The 21,745-nt window shown below is 33.9% G+C and overlaps 1 protein-coding gene and 1 pseudogene across 4 annotated transcripts in view; one reads left to right on the top strand and one right to left on the bottom strand.

Annotated features, from left to right (window-relative positions):
* The window catches only part of LOC117098062, an 87,000-nt pseudogene extending 74,260 nt beyond the window's left edge, over positions 1 to 12,740 (bottom strand).
* LAMA2 (laminin subunit alpha 2) overlaps positions 1 to 21,745 on the top strand; it is a 622,674-nt gene that overhangs the window by 114,205 nt on the left and 486,724 nt on the right. The gene's annotated exons all lie outside the window — the stretch shown is intronic.

Here is a 21,745-nt window from a genome sequence, read left to right as displayed (position 1 = left end):
GTACATGTAAATACTGCGTGAGTTACTAGTCTTACATTTTCTTCACTAATGGGGATTTATTCTAAAGAACTTTTTTGTTCAGTATTTTTTGATGAAGAAATAGAAATATCAAAAGCCTTCTTACTCCATTTTAGGCTGCCATTTTTTTCCTAAGAGCTGTTACACATCAAGCATACCTAAATTGCCTTTCTGAAATACAGGAACACAGTGTATTGTCAGTAAAATGGTCTGTGTTGATTAGTTTGTCTTTGGGGTATACTTGATTCATCAGATGATGGAGATCCTGCTGGCATTTCATGCAACCTGCTATGGTATGTGGGCTTTATTGGCTTCCCAGCAGTGACACTGACACAAATTGTCAGATTTTACGGGCAGTTTTAAACCTAATGAAATACATCCTTGAGAAGCTTCCTTCACCATTTTAGTAGCTGTGCAATTTGAAAGAAAAAAGTCAATGTACACCACACAGGGTAGTTCACTATTGAAATCATGGAGGACAATGACAGCACGCTTATTTTGCTCTTGAACATGCTGTCATTAACTGCACGATGGGATACTGATGCTGCTTCAGAGGCTGGTATTAATCTTTGTGCCAAACCTTGCAGAAACCCTGCGTGCATCTACTGACGTAAGCATTGCTCTCCATCACTTTGATCTTAAGATTACTCCTTTGGGGATAGAAGTTAATATAAGGCTGCTGAACTCAAAAAAAAAAGCTCAAAGTGAGTGAAGGTAGAAGATGTTCATTTTCTTCCAGTACTGAAAATTAGGAGTACAGACCCACATGTTATTATACAAGAGAAAGTAGTCCTACGACTGCTGGATAATTTACATACATTATCTAATTTAATCATAACCCTGGGAGAGTGGAAATATTGCTATTCCTATTTTACTAGTGAGAGACTAAGTGATTTGCTGGTTTTTGATCCCAGGTCTACATGAATACAAAGATAAAGGTTTAATTCGTTCTGTATAGGGTCTCAAAGTAGTCATTTTACTAAATTTTTGATCTTTATTAGACATAGACGCAAAAGTAATAAGAATATTTCCACATGTAAAGGGATGATGACAAAAATTAATGTTCAAGACTCATTTCAGTGTTTTTCTACCTCTTTAAATATTCCAGAAATGGTGATACAGTCAGGAGCAATATATTGCCAGGAACTTTGGCAGGATGAGAGATCACTTTTTGGATAGAATCAGTTGCAGGAATTTTCCAAATGATTCACACAGAATCAACTTAATCTTCTGGAAAACATTTTAGTGACCACAAATACATATTGTACCCAGGATGTAGTGTACTTACTGCAGTGTGGTCTATGATTTTTCTTGGCATGCGTAATTCAAAGACCAAGATAGAAATGACTGATTTTAGCACTTCCAGCAATAAAACAAAAGCTCTTCTACAGGAGAATATCTTCATTCATGTTAAACATATCAATATGTCAAGTAAATGTAATGAATTTTGAGATAGGGATCATGCCATTGGGGTCTCCTCTGGTGGCCATGGGGAAATGGTCCTCTTTCTTGGGTATCTTTGGAGAGTATAGTATTTGACTCTTTAGTCAAACTGAGGATCAGTATTTTAAAAGTCTATAAAATACTTAAGCCATCTTGTAGAAATAAATAGTCTTCCCACCCAGACCATAATCTCTCGAATAATTACTAGGAATTTTCTTTTTTCTTTCAAGCACTTTGGAATTATAACTTAGATTCTTTAAAAACTGAGTTTTATAACTGATTTTTCAAAAAAGCCTCAAAATTTTGACAAACGTTGCATTTATTTTTCTAATTAGGATAAGTATTTCAAAAAGTCACAACATGTTTCAGCCAAAAATCCAGTGTGAAAATAGAAATTAGAAATGATCTTTTGAAAAAATTAAGAAATTATTTTTTGAAAAAGTATGGGGTCATTAATTAAGTGTTTGACCTTTTGTGGCTTCTTAAATGTCCATTTTCAAAAAGATAGAAGCAGTTAGAAGGAAAAGACTATGAAAGTAGCTTCAGGGCCAGAGGACAAAAACTGTTGAAATTGCCTTGATATAGATTCATAGATTGCAAACGAGCACTTTTTAAAATTTAAACCCTTGAATATGATATCTCAGGCACAGAGTGAGTTCTTTATATATACAAAACGTGATTCTTACCGCCTACCAGCTGTCTTCCGATTTCACAAGATGACCTTGCCTATAAGTTTGACACGTAACTCATAAAATGCATGGCTCTGGAGAACAATTATCATGACGGGAGTATGCTTTCTTGATTATATGGCGGGATCCTCTTTCCCACTTCTGCTTTTGAAGGATATTAAAGGTGAGATTAAAAATGCTCCAGTTGTTCTGCTTGTCTGATTGTAACAGTGAAGGAGACAAAATTGATTCTAGCTTATGGCTCAGTGTTTCAATGTTATTCCGCAGCACTTGTTTGCCAGCAGCTGTTAGGGATTATTGCAGGTTTCTTTGTCAGGAACAGTGTGGCAACAATAATAAATCAGATTTAAACTGGCTACTGAAGGGGTTTGTTTAAAAGATTTAAAAGTCTCTTTAGAGTCAAAGGTGTTAATTCTACCTGGTGAACCAGAATGATCATGCGTGTATCTTGGGACTGACTTATATTTTCTAAATATGGGCAATGATCATACATGCACTGAAAAGAGGACCACCTTCTCCCAGAAATATACAACACCAAAAGATTCTCTACCAGACATGCATGAAAAGATAGAAAAGTACAATATTTCTTTAATCATTTTCTTTCCTCTTTGGTTTAGATGAAATAGAGGATACAGCTCTGATCATTAGAATTTCATATAGAAAACGCTCACACACATAGTGGATTTGAGGAAATCAATTTTCACTAATCTAGAAAATTCTCTCCTCAAGAGAAAAGGGATTTAAAAACTTTCATGATGTATTTAAATTCAACATATCTTTCGCCTACTTTAAATAGGGAAAAAGTGACTCTAAGGTCATAACATGGAACTGACTTTACCCTTCCTGGTGTAGAATGGCATTTCACATTGAGAAAAACTAGGGAGAAGCATTGAAGAATGAATGGGCAGTGGGGAGAGTAATGTAGTTCATTATTTCATTATTTGTCATGGTAACACCTACTTTATACAATCTATCACTCCTACTTTCCAAATATGTGTTTCTCCTAAGGTAAAATTTCAAAAATTCCCGATGATGTTTTGGAGGTTCTGTAGAGAAGGTGAATGGTATAGAGCTAAAGCAAATCTTGTATGACTTTTTATTTAATATGTTTATTTCCTATACCTATACCTTTACTGTGTATACATATACACCCATATCCCTATATATTCACGTGTTCACTTTTGATTTCAAATTTTATTTGTGAAAAAAGCAGATTTATTATTTTTTCTCTTTGAGATGGAGTCTCGCTCTGTCACCCCCCTGGCTGGAGTGCAGTGGCTCGATCTAGGCTCACTGCAAATTCCGCCTCCCAGGTTCAAGTGATTTTCCTGCCTCAGCCTCTCGAGTAGCTGGGACTAGATTTATTCTTAATCCCATTTATCCATGTAGAGAATATGTCACCCTGCTCATTTCACTTTGTAAACCAACTCACTATTTTTTTTTTTTTTACCTCTTTCCTTCTATTTCTTTTTGCTCTGTCACTAATGGAGCTTTCAGCTACTAAGACACACAGGAGTGCTTTCTAGAGAGTAACTGAAATTAACCACATACATTGTTTTGGTGGCAAACCTTACACTCACCAGACATTTATAGTACCGAGTCTCTGCTCTTTGGGCAACAGTGGAAAAGAAATGCTACCAAGCTCCTTATGTGGAGAAAAGACTATTCTCCCATTTGGAAGCCTTATGCCCACATCTGTGCCCTTTGCACATTTATAAAATAACCGTGACTTGTCCTTTATGTTTTTTCAAGCATTCATACCACTAGGCAAGGCTCTGCTTAATGGAAGAGAAGTACTCTTATCCTGTGCCCAGGTGGTTCATCCATCTCTGGGTATTTTCAAGCATCGGAGGTGGCAATAGTGTGCTTAGTCTCATGACTGAGCAAAGAAAATAACTTTCCAGAGATTACTCTTAAAATCTCCCATTATGGGAGCACATGTTTCTCTTAGTACTGTTTACTCAGGACTTTCAGGGTCAGTAGGCAAACTTTTCAACAAATTTGGTTTCTTTTAAAACCTATTTTTGGTAGTTTTGTTAAATGTGCCTGGTAATTCATTTTAAGTGGAAAAGGGATGGAGATAAAGGGTAGGTAGAATTCTAAATGTCCTAAGGCTGTTTTATCATCCTATGGGTTTAACAAGTTTTATCTGGTAACAGACAAACATTGTAAAAACAAGAATGGGTTTAATGTAGTTAAATAAAGAAAATGTATTAAAAGAGAAAAATGAGGCACTGGGCTCTTCTACTCTTGTTCATATTCTTCACCCTGTGTTCCTTCTGCTCAGGACTCCATTGTAAATGCTCAGGATTAATTTTTTGTTACTTTATGCAGTTCTATACTGTGCCTTGTCTTTCTGCAAAGCAAAGATAATATTATAGTTTAAAACTTGGCTATACACCACCATGAGGGAATATGCTTCCATTATTTTTCTGCAGAAACATTTAAAATTTCTTCAGCTATATTTTGTACTTACCTGAATTCTTAAAAATAGAATATAGATAATACATGTCCCTATTTTTGTGACTCACGTACTGTTAATAGTTATTGTTCTAATTTGAATAACATTATGCTTTGTTAAGTTATTTAGAACCACATACCTCTATCTGTAAATAACCCCGAGTTCCCCTACTGTCATCACCATTGTTTCTTCTAACATGCTGTAATGTAAAATCAAAATTAGTAAGTTGTTATAATTATTTATGATATAAGAAGTATTCTCCTGTGGATAAAGTACACATTTATTTTGGATATTTATAATACTTTTTGTTTGTTTTTGACATAATTCCTTTTTCTTGACTATTTACAGGAAATAGCTGGTTATAGTTTTTACCTAAGTCTCATTTGAGATAATGGATTATGCAAATAAAGTTTGCTCACTGAAGGACAAGAATATTCTGTACTTTTTTTTTCTGGTTCTTCAAGATGATGGTTGATAAAGAATATGTTCCATTGACAAAGTTAGTTATGTATTTTAGCTTATTAAATAAATTTAGGGACAAAGAAGAGAAAATAATTTTCAAACCCACTGTGCTTGGCCCTCACTAATTATAGTTTTGCCTATGGGATATGGATTTTGGAGGTTATATTTATGATAAGTGACACTTACACCATTTATAAATGATAAAATATAAAATATTTGTCTTAAATAGGGAGATGCTGTAATGTCTCTTTCCCCTCTTCAACATAATCATGTTACAGTAATTCCTCAATGAGCAGCTGAATTTTCACCTCTTCTTGAGCCTATCACCGTCATGCTGTTTTATGAAACTCACTTTTAGAGAGAAAGCAAATTGTCCAAATGTCACCAGTTATTGAATCTAAATGTGGGCATACAGGTTTTATTTGAAGCAGTCTTTCGGCTTTTCTATATGATTACATTTTTATTTAAAAATTTTGAATAAAATCCCAGCACTTTGGGAGGCCGAGACAGGCGGATCACGAGGTCAGGAGATTGAGACCATCCTGGCTAACATGGTGAAACCCCATCTCTACTAAAAAATACAAAAAACTAGCCGGGTGAGGTGGCGGGCGCCTGTAGTCCCAGCTACTCGGGAGGCTGAGGCAGGAGAATGGCATGAACCCGGGAGGCGGAGCTTGCAGTGAGCTGAGATCTGGCCACTGCACTCCAGCCTGGGTGACAGAGTGAGACTCTGTCTCAAAAAAAAAAAAAAAAAAAAAATTGAATACACAGAATAAAGTGATAGCAAATGGCTAGGCAGCTATTATGGTGGTCAAGGAAAACCCACTAAAAGAAACCAGCATAGTATTTTGTATGAGCACAGAAAGTGTGGTTTAGAGAAATCCAATGTCTCTATTTTAGAAAGAAATGTCATCAAGGTGGTCAGGGACCAGAACATGTAGCACTTTGTAAGCCGTGAAAGGCATTTTCATTTTGTTCTTGTAGATTTTAAGTAGAGATGCAGCTTGCATTTTAGAAATATTTCTTTGGTTACCATATAGAGCCAGTTCTCATATAGGGAGTTTATTATTGAGGTGCAAGATCTAAAATAGAAAGATAGGATATGAGGCTGTTGGATCCCAATTATAATGGTAGTTTGGATGAGATAGATTTCATGAAAATGGGAAAAAGCAGACATGTGTGGGATGTTTTCGGCAGGTGGAATCAATAGTACTTATTAATGGACTAGAGATCTTGGTAGTAAAGCAAAGAGGAGAAACTTCAGATAAGGCAGTTAGAGAAGGAAAATCAAGGATAGATAGACTCTAGATTTTGGTCTTGAGCAATTGCATGGATGGTGATATCATTGAATGTAATGGAATAGATTGAGAGTGGTGCAAGATTTTTCATGGAGGGAAGTCCAGAGAAGAGAATTCTGCTTTAGCCATACTGAATTTTAGACACCTTTTAGACATCTAAATAGAACTATTTATTTACTATTTGGATATGTAAGTCTCATCTGTATGCCATCTCTTCTGGCTATCTTACATTTGGATCCTGTGTATTTTTTACACTGGTCTGGAAAAGCTGGCAAAACCTAGAACTGCACTTGTCCCCTCTGCATTTATACCATTTCAGATAACAGGTCTAATTTTAAGTTTCACCTTTTCATAATTGATTATTCATTTGTACACAAGTGTTTATTGAGTACCAGAAATAGCATTTAGTCATTTCAAGCTTTAGTCTTTCATAATCCTATTGTCCAGATTTCAGCAGCATCAGAAGAAGCCATATAAACACTGCCTTGGGATGGCCCTTAGATGGCCACCAAGATCCCCTAGTGACATTTTCTGAGTACAAAGCAGAAGAAAGATGTCCTTCATTCTGTACACAGTGTGCTACATTGTGGTTTAGTTTATTATTAAAGAGCATAATTAAAAAGAAAACATATGCTATTTATGTTTGGATTTCTAATTTTAAGATTAAATGCCTTTATACTATATTTCTTTGAAGCTAAACATGTACTTAATTAAACCTCAGCTCCCCCAATAATTAGATATTTGAACATGGTGGAAATAATGAACCTATCATCTTTAAAACAAAGAATATAAAATATGATAGAGTAGATAACATTATTATAACAAAGTAAAGATTTAAAGATTATAAAATATTAAAAGTTCAATTTGTCATTAGACTCTAATGAATAATGAGTATATCAGGTATTATATTCTGACACGAAGAACTATCTAGCCTTAGAGATTTGAAATATAACTAAGAAATCCATTAAAATAAATTAAATAGAATATATTCCAAAGTAACTAATGTTTTTCCATATTAACTCAGAACAACTTTGTCTGAAATTAAACTCAATATAGATCATTTATAGGTATAAGCATAGAGTTTAAATTCAGGTAATCTTATTTGGATGTACAAACCATGAATATAGACATTAAGGAAAAGTAGCCATAATTAATTATATCAAATCTTCAGAGTTCACACCTTTCCTCTTCCTAAAAACACATACAAGTTTAGGCTGGTCAAGATATCAATGTCTGCTCTGAGATTATCAAAGTAATGCATCCATTCTAAGAAGCACTAGTGGCATATAAGATCATGGTAAAAGAGCAAGAAAAGGAGCCTTCACTTCGAACTCCATAAGACAGAAAAGATACAGCATCAACCTGTCCTCCCCAGTTTATCTGTATTAAGGATGTAAGAGCATTTTGAAATAATATTTTACTTAGTAAAGTAATATCCGCAAGCATTTCACCATGAAAAAATTAAACACTTTCAGTATATAATATGAAATGTACCGTCTCTGATGATTATTTTTATTGACGATATTCTTGCCAACTCTAAAGTACTCTGATACTGGAATTTTAAACTTGTTATATTTTTTACTTTCGGTATGAATGTCAAAGAAAGGTATTACCTGTAAGAATTAGATTTCTCATTGTTCCTAAGCAAAGAATGTCTTCTTATGTAGTCTGCACTAGGAATTGGAAATGATGCACACAAAATACATCCTTTTAACCTGCAAGATTGTTTATGCATCTTAGGTTTGCATAGTTTTGCAAATGCGTGCATTTAAAAATCACCATTTGTATTTTGTACTCTTCTGGCTTTTGGCTGTAGTGGAAATTTGGATTGAAGACAATGGAAACTGTGAAGTACAATATATAAGCTTGCATCCAACTGAGAAAAACCACTGCTCTTATCTGCACTTCAATCAGCAGGAGGTTCTTTTTCAGTTTGTTTAGAAAAAGTAGGGCCTGTCATCTGCATGGCATACAATCTTTGACAGAGAAATTTTCTTTTGCCCTTTGTATCTTAACTACTAAGTGCTGCAGAAACTTCTGTCTAACTGCAAAACAGTTTAAGGTATCATCTATGACAACGTTAAAAGTAAAACCCAATCAAATTTTATGTTATCATGCATAATAGACCAAGCACAATTATCTGAATACCAAACAGGGCCAAATATTTCTCTATGATTCCGATGAGACATAAAAATGTTTTAAAAACAAATATGTGCTATGAATCACTTTGGAAAACCTTTGGCATTATCTACTGAAATTAATATGTGCATACTCCGTGATGCTGCAATTCAACTTGTAAGCATATACTCAAGAGAAATAGGTGTGCATGTGTACCAAGACATATTCAAGAATGCTCATAACAGCACTATTAATAATATCTAAAGCTGGAAATCACCAAACGACATTGCTATTGGCAAGAATAAATATTTTGTAGTATCATCATATTAGGAATACTATAAAGCAGTAAAAATGAACAAGCAACTGTTATATCCAACAGCATGGGTGAATCCATAAACATAATCTTAAGGAAAATAAATTATACATAAAACAGGATACAGTGCCTGATTCCATTGACATAACATTCAAAAACAGATGCAATTCAACTTTCATGTTAGATAGAAGTCAGGATACTAATTATCTTTGGAAAGGGTAGAGATAGGGAGGATTCTTAGTATGGGCAACATGCTATTTTGATCTACATGATGTTTACATAGGTTTTTATATATAGGTTATTAAAATAATATAGTGATAATATTATGATCATACATTGAGGCTTTTATTTATTATAATCAGTTGGGATTATACAAAGAGTACATTTGTTCATTTTTCTATACATATATACAATATATATTACATATACATATATATACATCAATTTTTTAAAATGTTCTAAGAGAAAGAAGAAAAGTTCAGTAAACAGAAACAACCCATTTCCTTTTCACTAGAGATGAATTACTATTATGTTCAAATCATATATACAGCATACTGTATATATAAAAACTCTTAAAATATGCTGACTAAGCAAATCAACAACTACGTCTAGACTTTCTTCTGCATCGCAAAGCAGAATTACATTTAAATGTATTTTATTTCACACTTAAAGGATTAAAATAAAACTCTTTTCTGAACAATCATCCAATATATTGACCATAAGTAAATTTAATATGAGTCAATTATTTTAATGGTTTTGTAACTCAATGTCTGTTGTATTTATCTTGATTTTTATCAAGTTCAGCAATTCGATTTCCACATTTACTTTTGTTTCTATTTTTGTGAGGCACTATACTTTTTATATCATAAATGTTACTGATATGGCCACCTAGTTAGAAAATTTTGTTCATGAGAGTATATTGATTTTAGCAAATTTACATATTTACATATATACATCCACATTTTTTTGCGTATGTAAAAATATAGGTCATTTACTTACTATTGAAGTGTATTATGGAAGATAAAAGGTTTTCATCCCTGGCATATGACAGCTTTGGTAACATAAGTTCTAGCAAACTTTCATTACTCCTACATATATATATATATATATATATAATATATATATATATATTTAATTGTTTTTCATAATTTCATAGGATGCATCATCCAAGAGAATGATTGAGCTGATGCTAATTACTACCATTGACTAGGCACCTGCCACATGCCAGACACATGGTGACTTGACTGATGATACATGTGATAGGTGTTTCCCAAGAGAGTCCCTTTAAACAAGGTTTTTTCTCTCCCTTCATATTGATGAAGTGTTTTTTCTAAAGCCATTATTTCATTTATTCTACGAAAGACAAAATTGGCATTTTCAAAGTAGAACACGGTCTTTTGATACCTGTCATCTGAGATACTTACAAGTTTTTTTATTTTTTCACAAGTTAGCATCAAGGGGAAATAATAACAAAGGCAGTTATTTTGTGTTAGATCTTGTAGGTCTAAATATATGCACAGCAATATTTAACATCCTGAAATCAGGAGTTTTGTTTCTGATGGCATCTTTTTCCGTTATGTGACTTGAAACATTTTAGGGATATTTTCCTGTCTACTTTGCATGGAAAAAGCTACAGACTTTGTCAAATCTAGTTGCCTTGGAAGAAGAATGAAAAAGAGGAGATGTGTTAACCATTATAAAATTTTTTGCTATTTCAAGTTTGAATTGATTTTGAAATAATAGTTTCAGGCTAAATAATAAACTTTCTTTTAGGAAACAAAGGTGAAGTATTTGAGAAAAAGACATTAAAAAGACTTTATTAAAATAGAGGACATGATGATCTTGTTTGTTGTTTTAAGCAGCTTATGTAGTAACTTTAAGGGGGTAGAAAGTGTCAGGAAATGAATTCGAAGGCAAATCTTCACATATGAAAAGATTCAAAAATGTTAACCCAGGTCTTAAATAAAAAGGAAGAATTAATAGGATATGTTAAAAGTAATATGAAAGTCAAAGGAAAGACTGATGAGACTTACTATTATGAAATGAGGTTTCTTCAATAAATATGTAAGTACAAAAATGTTAAATTGTATTAAGAAGCTTGAGAATAAAAAAGAAAAAAAAGCAAAGTATTTAAACCACCCCTCTGGAGCTCCCAGCCACATTCCTCCTAGTTGTCTAACAATAACACTTCTTGGCTATTTCACTGGATATTTCTAAATGATAAGGTCCTATTGGTATATCTCAACTTGTCAATTTTTGATATCATCAATTGATATTCTTTTTTAGAAACAATGATTTAGTTTTCTTATACTCCATGTTCAGTGCTTATCCTTCGAATGTAATAATATCATAATTTTATTTAAATACTATGTGTCTTTTATGATGTAAATATTGTCTAATACTAAAACATCTACTGTTCCATATTTACGTGTTTTATCTTAAGAGGTTTGTTTTTGTTTGTTTATTTTTCCTGGATTTTTAGTTTTTCTCGTACTTCTTGTCCTATTTGCCATTATTATATTATTTTCCCACAACATTTCAAATATTAGTTATTCTGAATAGTATGACTTTTCTTTAGAGTTCTTCACTCAAAGTCCTCTGTGTTCTGCCTGAACTAGGACTGATTATTCCCTACACCCACTGTACTCTTTTTCTACATTGGATCTACCTTGTCAGGGATCCACACATTCCTCTTTCTTGGTTTACTTTCTCGTTTTGCTGGAGCACCTCCTCAAATGGCTTCTTAAGAAATATTACATGGGCGGTGAATTTTCTGAGTCCTATGTTTAACTCATTGCAATATACAAAATGGTAGGCTCAATCCATTTTATATACTTATTCTGTCAAGTTTTGGTAATTTACCTGCATTATTATTAAATAATACAATAATATATTAATATATTATTTAAAATATAAATTCAAATATAAATTCCTTCTAATTTCTCCATTCTATTTTTTTGAAACTCCCATGAATCAAATTTTTACCTTTTTGTGTTGGTAATTGATACTATCATTTCTCTCATATTTTAAATATTTTTTTGTTTCTCTTTTGTGGGTGATGTCTTCAACTTTTTCATCCAAGAGTCACATTAAAACTTTATTTTAAAAGATTTCTATTTTTCCCTTTTTAATATTATTCAATTTTTCTTCTTGAATCTCTTCAAAAATATTAATTAGCAGTTTGCTTTTAAAAATATTTTCAGTTTCTTTTCTTTATAAGCATTTGTCTTCCAGATTTTTTCCCCTGTTTAATCTTGATTCTTCTTTTCCATGAGGGACTGTTTACTCAACAATCTACATACTCTTTATTCCCTACTAACATTTAACTGTGATATACTAAAATGGCCTGATTGAGGAACCGATTGAGATGATTAAGAGCTCTGTAGCAGAGCAAGGTGGCTCACGCCTGTAATCCCAGCACTTTGGGCATCCGAGACAGGCAGATCACCTGAGGTCAGGAGTTCGAGACCAGTCTGGCCAACATGGCGAAACTCCGGTCTCTATTAAAAGTACAAAAATTAGCTGGGCGTGGTGGCAGGCGCCTGTAATCCCAGCTACTCAGGAGGCAGAGGCAGGAGAATCGCTTGAACCTGGAAGGCAGGGGTTGCAGTGAGCCGAGATCACCACTGCACTCCAGCCTGGGTGACAAGAGCCAGACTCTGTCTCAAAAAGAATTAAAAAAAAAAAAAAAAAAAGAAGAAGAAGAAGAAGAAGAAGAAGTCTGTGTCTGTGTATAGGGCAGGACAAAAGGTGATTTGGTAGAAAGTTAGCTGTTTTGCCAGGCAGCATCAAATGTAAGAATGTGCAGATTTTTTCCTCTGGGATCCTATCATTTCTCCAGAATGGTAATCTCCATACTTACCCCTGGAGGAGAGGTGGTTACAAGTAATCTGGGACCACAGCTGTTCTTGGTCTTTTGTCTCCCCTGAAGGTTCCATCACTGGAATAAACTGGACAGTTAGACAGATTAACAGGAGAAAAGGCATACACATTCATTACACGCACATGTACCTGGAAGGCAACAAAGTATGAGACTTAAAGAGGGGCCAGATGGTTGAAATTTATTTATTTATTTATTTATTTATTTATTATTTATTTATTTATTTATTTATTTATTTTTTGAGACAGAGTCTCCCTGTGTCGCCCAGGCTGGAGTACAGTGGCCGGATCTCAGCTCACTGCAAGCTCCGCCTCCCGGGTTCCCGCCATTCTCCTGCCTCAGCCTCCCGAGTAGCTGGGACCACAGGCGCCCGCCACCTCGCCCTCGCTAGTTTTTTGTATTTTTTAGTAGAGACGGGGTTTCGGCCTCCCAAAGTGCTGGGATTACAGGCTTGAGCCACCGCGCCCGGCCAGATGGTTGAAATTTAGATAGCATCTGGAGCTATGGAAGGAAATAAGGACTTAAAGTCTCGTAGTAGGTGGTGGCAACAAGCTGTGGGAGTGTGAAGAGAGGAACTGCATGGCAAGCAAAGGTTGTCATATCATGAAGATAAAGTTTCTAAGGTAACAATCCTCAGAAGAATACGTGAAAAGGTGTCCCAGGCGTGGTGTCCTGGGAGTTTCCTCTCCTGAGATAGGATTTAACCTTCTCTGGTTCGTGTAGATTCCATGGGAGGGGTTCATGGCGATTACATTCCTTCTGGAGGAACTTCTCTTAGATAAGGGAGAACTTCAGAGAAAGCCTCTCCCTGTGCTTGAGGAGAGGCAGAGGGGTGAGAGACAGGAGTGGAAGGCGAGTCAGAGAGACCTTGGTTCTAAGGCGGCTTCTTTAGTCCAAGTGCTCAGCTCATGAAAGTGCCATACTTCGGAGTACTATTTTCTGAGTCCTAACAGCCACAAATGGAAGAAGTATTCTCCTGTACAGAAAAGTTTGCATTACTTTGTCAGATTATGTTTCTTCATGTAATCACATTTTATGAGTAAGTTTCATTTCACATAACTGATTTATTTATTTTTTGAAACCACAACTTTAATTCCCAAGTGACTCTTAGAAGTTTCTCCTTTTTGGATTTTCATTTTGATATTTAGTAGGCTTAAATTCCAGTGTTTGACAAAACCTCCAGCTTTTGAGTCACAGTTTATTTCATTATAGTAGACCCCTGATTGCCAAATTATGATATCTTATGAACTGGGCAAAGTGTTGACTTATTTAGGACATTATGTTACCTATTTATTCCAAAATATTTCATTTGAAAATCAACTACATTCCCATGTAGACTTTTCTTTGTACAAAAATTAAAATAATTATGGAAAGGTAAATTATTCTGATGCTTAAATTAGCCTTTCATTGATTGCAAGTGGATTGTAATTGGCTAGGATTAAATACATGCTTTATGTAATACAGTTTATTTCTCAAAATGACACAGAAAGTGCACATAATTCTGGAAGTAAAAGTGTTCAAAAGCTAAGAAGCTCTCCTGTTATTTTTCTTCCATTTGCTACAAACATCTAGAGTGTAGTTACTTCTCTAGCCATAAGAATTAGCAGCAGCTTTGGAGAGAAAAGGTAGGAGACTGAATGCCCTGAGCATCCCTTTGAATAGCTCAGGCAAGAACAGGTGCTATTATCCCAGGAGGAGACTGTAAGTGACTTTTGTGTAATTGGAAGTATGTCCTGCCCTGATAAGGACTTGTAGGTAAGGAAACAAGAGACTAGTAAATAGCCAAAGGGAAGAAAGTCAGAAAAGCTTGCTGTGTTCCTCCACTTAAATATGTTATTTCTTTAGGGTCTGCAGGTTTTACAAAGAGATGAAGACTAATTTGGAATGCTACTTACCTCTATTTCCAAAAGAAAAAGACTCCTCCAGAATGTGGTTTTAAGTAGGCCATGGACCAAAAGTAGGCCATAAGGCATGGCAGGCAGCTTTATGAACTTCAAGGTTCTAGGAAATTTCATCCTTTGGAGAGTTCCCCAGTGCTTTAAACAGTATTAGAAAGAAAACAGCAGTACAAATCAACCATCCTAGTAAAAATCTCTCCTGCAAGACATTACTGAGTGGCGAAGACTAAGTGGTTTTGCCATTGTTGTTTTGTACTGTTAGTTGGATGGTGTGCTTTGGATATTTGCTTGCTTCTTTGCTTGTTGATTTTTAGCATATAAATAAAATTTACAAGGCCAACAAAAGAAAATAAAGCAACCTTTCAAGAGGCTTTAAGATAACATCATACATTTCTGAGGTTTTCAAGGCTGAGATTCTATTTTGTTTTACTTAAAAGGAATGTTACAATGCTGTTAACATTTTTGCTTATTCTACATTTTTACTTATTCATGAAACTAAGAAGAAATTCTGTCTATTGACAGGCTCTCATTGTGTATTCATCACCACACTAAACACTCATTTACTCCAAAATTAAGTGCTCAATGATATGCATGTTATAAATTCATTCTCAGTTGCAAAATTTTCTTGGTGCTTAAGAACTTGTACTTTAATCGCTTTTAGCCAAAAAGTTTAGCAAAAATTATAGTTTAACATAGTACTGACAGCCTGTGTTTAGATTTTGATAAATGTGGACAAAATCAATAGATAGATGCATGAGGAGTGCCCAGATAAAATCATCACACTTCAAAAGCTTTTTCTAACATAACTCACAGCTGTAGACTTTTCCTTTCAATAATAAGCAAAAACAGTTTTTATAACTAGAAACCACCGACTTTCTATTCAAAGAGGACTTATTTGCAGGAGGCAGAGTAATAACTCAACAAAATAAATAGAATCTCTAATTTCAAAATACTATTATACCCAAAAGTAATGCGAATTTTAAAAAATATTTAGTGTTTCCAGTTTAGATATTTAAAAGCACCATTCACATCTACATGCCAAATAAATTGACTCCACCCTCCACCCCTAATATCAGGGCCCCATTTCGTCCATTGTCTTTTTTCTTAGTTATATGTTGATATATCACCCTATTAGTTTTTTCCTTGCAGCATTTCACTTGCTAACCTCTTACCTTTTTTAAACAAAAATTTACACACTACCCTGCCTGCATCCATGTTCCTGCTGCCTCATATTCATTCATTCTTCAGCTGGTGGCAATCAGCATTCAGTTTCTCTCTATAAAACTGTTATTAAATTCAATAAGCTTTTCATTTCTGAAACAAGTGAAGATTTTTCTCTATCTTTGCTGAATGCTTTATGGCATTTAACATGTCTTTTCTAAATAAATTAACATTATGATGGTAATGGTATATCCAGAGAGCTATCCAGTTTTTGATTAGGCAGAAGTATGCTTATGGTCAGTCAGTATAAAAAGTCAGACCAACATGGTGGCATGCACATGTAGTCCCAACTACTTGGGAGGTGGAGACAGGAGGACCCTTTGAGCTTAGGAATCTGAGGCTATAGTGCACTATGATTGTACCTATGAATAGCCGCTGCACTCTAGCCTGGGCAGTGTAGCAAGACCCTATCTCTGAAAAAAAAATCAAACGTCTTAAGAAATATTTTATTTTTAACTCAGAAAATTTAAAAATTAACTTAGAGCTAAATAGTTTGGAGTTCATAGTGTGTAGAAATGAATCTTGCAACAGTAACAGTTTCCCATTACACATAATAAATGTCTGCTTTGAGTAAATTTGTTGAGGAGTCTAATTTAGTTTGAATCACCACGAAAAGACACAACTGAGGTTTTATAAAATGTAAAAAATCAAATGAACTCTGTACTTCCACTTTTTTACATAAAGTAGATCTTCCACTTCCATTTACAAAAAATTCTTTTTTCCTCACTCTTGAGTTGTTTATCTGCAGTAAGTAAGTTTGGGAAAAGTGCAAGTATCCATATATACATTGTTTTGCATTTAAAAGAAAAGTGATAATGTTCAAACCCATGGTATTTACAAAAATCAAAAGCTCAAATCATGAATTTTGTTTGTGTTAAGGATTTTAACAAATAGTGGCATGAGAATAGTTATTGCTCTTTAATAAAGATAGAGATAGCACGTTTTGCTTTAACATACCTAGAGGCACCTTTTTCATCAATAGCTTTGTTAGTAGGTCAAGGAGAAATCATACCTAAGTAGAAAGGTCCATGGAGAAAAGAGACAAACCATATCGGAGTTAAAATTAAATTGAAAAAATTTAAATCAAGGAAGCCATTTTTGCTTCTTTTGATATGATGTGCAAAATCATGCATTTTAAATGGGAAATGGGAAATTTCATAGCCTCTTAGCAGTGATGTGAGCTCTGTGGTCTGAGTGGATACAGGGCATGTGGGTGCTTTTGCTCATTTAAGGAAATTGCATTAGAAACATTCTCACTATATTATGGAGCCACAAGAAAATTTATAGTGATTTCTTTTTGGTGGAACAAAGTATATGCTCTTTTCCAGCTCAGGATCCTTTTCCAGTCTTCCTACACTTAACAGCCAGTACAAACTTAGTCCATAGAATGTATTTGTGCACAGACCTGCACAAACACACACACATGCAAAGTTTCACGAATCAGGTATGTATTTTGTGTATGTGTCAAACTTAGCCATCAACTGGAATTGTGTTTCAGTTTGGATGGTAATTTGCCTTATCAATAAAATGCCCTTCACTTACTCTCTCTAGATGTAGACTATTTTCCATAAACTATGTTAGTGATTTCATATTTAATGTGATATAGAATAGAATGAAAGGTTGTGTGAAATTAAAATCATGATATCAATTATCTATCTGTCATGCAGAATAAAATAAGTGTTTTGACCAGATATAAAAAGTATTTATGGTAATTAAGTACATTCATACTGTATCAACTAAATTTGTAGAATATTGATTTCTGTATTAAATTATGTAACATTTTAATTAAAACAAATGTATTGTCAATTGTGAGCAGTACAGTGGTAAGAATATTTTGTATGAAGATCATTGCATAACAGTGCACTAAAATTGAGTCTAACTGCAAAAAAATGAATGCAGTAGCTACACATTTAGAAAGAAGTTCTAAGAATAAAGCAGTTTACAAGCAAATAGTATATATACATGTATGTGCTTTGTTAGAAGAAAGATAATTTATTGTGAGTGGGCTACTTTCACTCTTTCACACTTAAGGATTCTGTTTCCCAAATAACTTCATTCATGTAAGCAGCATACTTCATGTGAGTCAGGTTTTATTTTCTAGGTGTTTTCTAATGTGGGAAAGTGAAAGGCTAGGGTTTGAAATGGTTCTGGGGATGCAGTCTTTCCTGTCAGATTCCAGCAGATGCTGATATAATTTAATATTTGTGGAAGACAGGGCAAATATAGAATAGCATCAAACTGATTTTGCAGAGTTTTCAAGCCAGATGTCCCTTGGCATTTACATGGAAGAAGTCTACTGTGTACCAAGTTGCATATTTTTTGTGTAAGTTCTCAGCCATGGTATGTAGTCATTGGTGTTTTGACAGCCATCTGCTCAGACCTTTCTTTCTCCATTCAGCCATAACTAAAATTGAATATCTTTCAAATGTTCCAGGTAGTTTCGATTTTAAGATAACAGAAAACTAATATTCAGTGTTAAAAAGAAAAAAAGCAATACCTATCTTTGGCTTAGTAATAACCCCTAAATTGAAAGATAATTTCTTATAAATAGCAGTGCAAAATGAATAAACTTTGAGAACAGAGGCCTCACCTTATTATCAAATGAGTTTGTTTTAATCATTTGGAAGGCTCTCAGCTAGACACTGAGGAAGTTATAGAAATGAGTAATTCCAAGGTGACTGTTCCAAGCATAGCCTTGTCTTATACATAACAAGCACTTTGTCAACATTTGCTGAATGAATGCGTATGTTAGAATCCATAGGTAATAGCTTGTCCATTTGAACATATTTTCACCCCACTAATAGCTTTTAATACATGGAGGTACACATACACATTTCTGTGTTTTTCGTGGTGAGATATGTAGGCTTACATGTTGTAAGTGAATGAAACGGTATTTGATAAGAACTGTTGAGCATTGACTATGCACTTATTGATGTGCTAGACATTCTGAAGATTCAGAATTATACAACATTATTTCTAATGTTATGATTACATCTACAGACAAAGAATTAAACAATGATTCTTTTTAATGGTAAGTTGTGTTTTTTTAATGGCAAAGATATGGACCAAATGATACAGAATAGGAAAGGATGAGTTTTTTTCTCTTTCAGAAGGATAGATTTTGAGCTAATCTTGAAAGAAATACTAAATTTAGACTTATGGAGAATAATTGAGGAAAGTAAACGAGCACTACCCAGGGGAGGTGGGAAGTGAGATGCTATGTTCAGAGTGAGATAAGGAAATAATTTGACCAGAGCATGGGATTTTAATTGAGAATATTAAGAGATAAAATTATAATAAATGTAGGGAAGGTGTATCAGAGTGAGATTATATACTATACTTGAAATATCTAAATGAAGTATTTATGTTACTCTAAAAGTCAAGTGAGAGAGATTCTGGAGTGAGACAAGAATGTGAGGAATGGGGACTTCTGTGGAGTTTAATCTACAGTAATGCACATGAATCTGATAAATTATTATAATCTTTGTTTTTAATAGAAATGGGGATTTAGAGTATATCAGTACAGGTGGAGAAAAATGCGAATTTAAAACATATTTTGAAAAACAAGGATAAGAATTAGTGTTTAAAACCAAAAGAGAAGAATTTGTGTCAGATAACTCCAAAATAAAGTAAATGCACATACACGTACACTACATACATGCTCATAATTTAAATTACGAACTATTTTATCACACTCTGCTGTGTAACTTTTTCTAACTCATATTGTATATCATCCATATTGTATTCTTGCATTAATTAATGTATTCATTAAATATGTCTTCAGTACTTTTTTGGGTCCAGTATTACATTAAGTGGATATATTATTAAGCAAGTTTAGTTTCAGAAATTTAGTTCAGAAAAAGAGGGATGATAAATAAATATTATTATGAGTGTTTAGAAATACTAAGACCCTGAATCCATCTGTCAGTTTCCCCTGAATCCATCTATCAGTTTCATAACAATGATTTTCAAGCTTGTTTCATTTCTCACAGGGTAGACAAAGACAAAATATATATCTCATAAAAATAATAATTTACCAGGCCTGCTTGTTGTAGCCAAGCAAATATACTGAATTCTAAAAATATTGTTTATAGCGCTTGTTTCAACATGCTTGGGACAAGCTAATGTTTACAGTTTTATGAGTGAATAAATCTATATGAAAACATTTCATTCAATAAGTTGACCTTCTTGAGGTTTGAATAAATTTTGGAGCCTGAGGGAATCAATACAATTCTTAAGATGATCTCCTAGGTATGTCTAAGTTTAAGCTCTTAATATAATTATCAACCCTTTATTATTTTAATATTTCATTGTATTAATTCTCTTTTGGAATATTTTCGCTGATCAGTAACTTCTAGTCATAAACCATTCTGGTACCAATCATCAAATTTCATATTTGTAAGAAAAAATTAATAGCCTTTGGCTGTCTTGACATGCCCAAATCCACCAAGTATATATCTCACTTCCAAAATAGTCTCAGGATATGTTTTCTAGATATGATCTTAGATGATGGAGTGTATTGTTAAATTAACAAGTAGGAGAAAAATAAACAAAATGTTATTTAAAAACAAGGAGAAAGGAATATGTTAGAAACGAGTAAGAAGTTCCATATGGAAAACTGAGAAGCAATTTTTTAGAAGCAAAAATCTCATGACGCTAAAACAAGATGATGAAGAAATTACTCTGTGTGCAAGTGTGGAGAAAAAATAGCTCGTGATACCATAGTGATTTTAGAGCTCATTATACATCAGCAATGAAGAGCTTTAACTATCATGCAATTAAAATACTAGAGAATATAAATAAGAGTGTACCATGTGTATGTGGCAGCATATAAAAACTCAGAAGTGGAAGGAATTTTAGTCAAGTGCTACTCTTGAAAAAGCAAATTGATTAGGAATATTTAATTGGAGAACAACATAGACACCTTCTGTAATATCATTCAAGTAAGAATGTCTCATTTTGGACATCTTACTTACAGTCAGACTGATTCTCAAAACACTTTTTAAATGTCTAGAAATATTTACAATGGTATTTATCCTGAGAAACGCTAAAAAAAATTAGAAAACGTAAAGGTGACTGAAGTTAGGAAATAACATAAAATTGGTGATGATGAGCAATTTTCTTAATGGCTGTTCATAATTGGAAAAGAATAGATATGCTCCTAAATATATGAATTGTGAGATAAACTGCAGGAAAAGACCCCAAGAAATTGAGGGAAACTATGGAAATGATTTTAGCAAGTGGTAGCAAACTATTTTTGGTTGCATTTTGAAAGCAGTTTTTAGAAATTTCTAATTTTGAAAATCTTAAATTGATTCTTACGAATTCTGGGGCTACTTCTTTCTCAGACCTCTAGGGCAACCAATTGTAGAGACTTATCCCTTCTGTTAATTGACTAAGATCTGCTTACATATCAAAGGTTACCTCTTGTTCTCAGCTGGAAAAAAGAGTTCCTCCCTTTTGAAGCAGTTGACTCAGAATCAGGTCCTTCTTTTAAGATCCTTACATTTAATTACTTTGTCTTCAAATCTGGGGTCCTAATCTTTGCCTAGGAATTTAAGTAAAGATTGGCTGACTCTTATTTCTCTTGACTTGTATCTACCCTTACTTTAGCTCACCCTCTGGGCTTGACCTCTAGCCAGTCTCACTTTGAGTGTTTTTGAAACTCTCTTCTTATTGTCAACCCCTACTTTGATTTTTTTTTTTAATTTACTGTTTCCAATGTAGAAATGTATCTTTAAAAATATGCAGAAATTCTATCATATAGTGTGCTTGCAAGGGTTTGAAGCTCTTTGAAGGCAACGGACTTTGCCTGCATTGTTCATTGTTGTGTAGTTACTGCCTAGACGAGTGCTTGGAAAGGTGGAGGGATTCAATGAATATGTGTTGCATATAGTTTAAGAAGAAATGGGGCTGGAATTAAAAACACATGTTCCATCTTTAG

The sequence above is a fragment of the Trachypithecus francoisi genome, unplaced genomic scaffold, assembly GCF_009764315.1.
Source record: "Trachypithecus francoisi isolate TF-2019V2 unplaced genomic scaffold, Tfra_2.0 Lachesis_group15, whole genome shotgun sequence".
Lineage (NCBI taxonomy): Eukaryota > Metazoa > Chordata > Mammalia > Primates > Cercopithecidae > Trachypithecus > Trachypithecus francoisi.
This window is presented reverse-complemented; position numbering and strand designations above follow the sequence as displayed.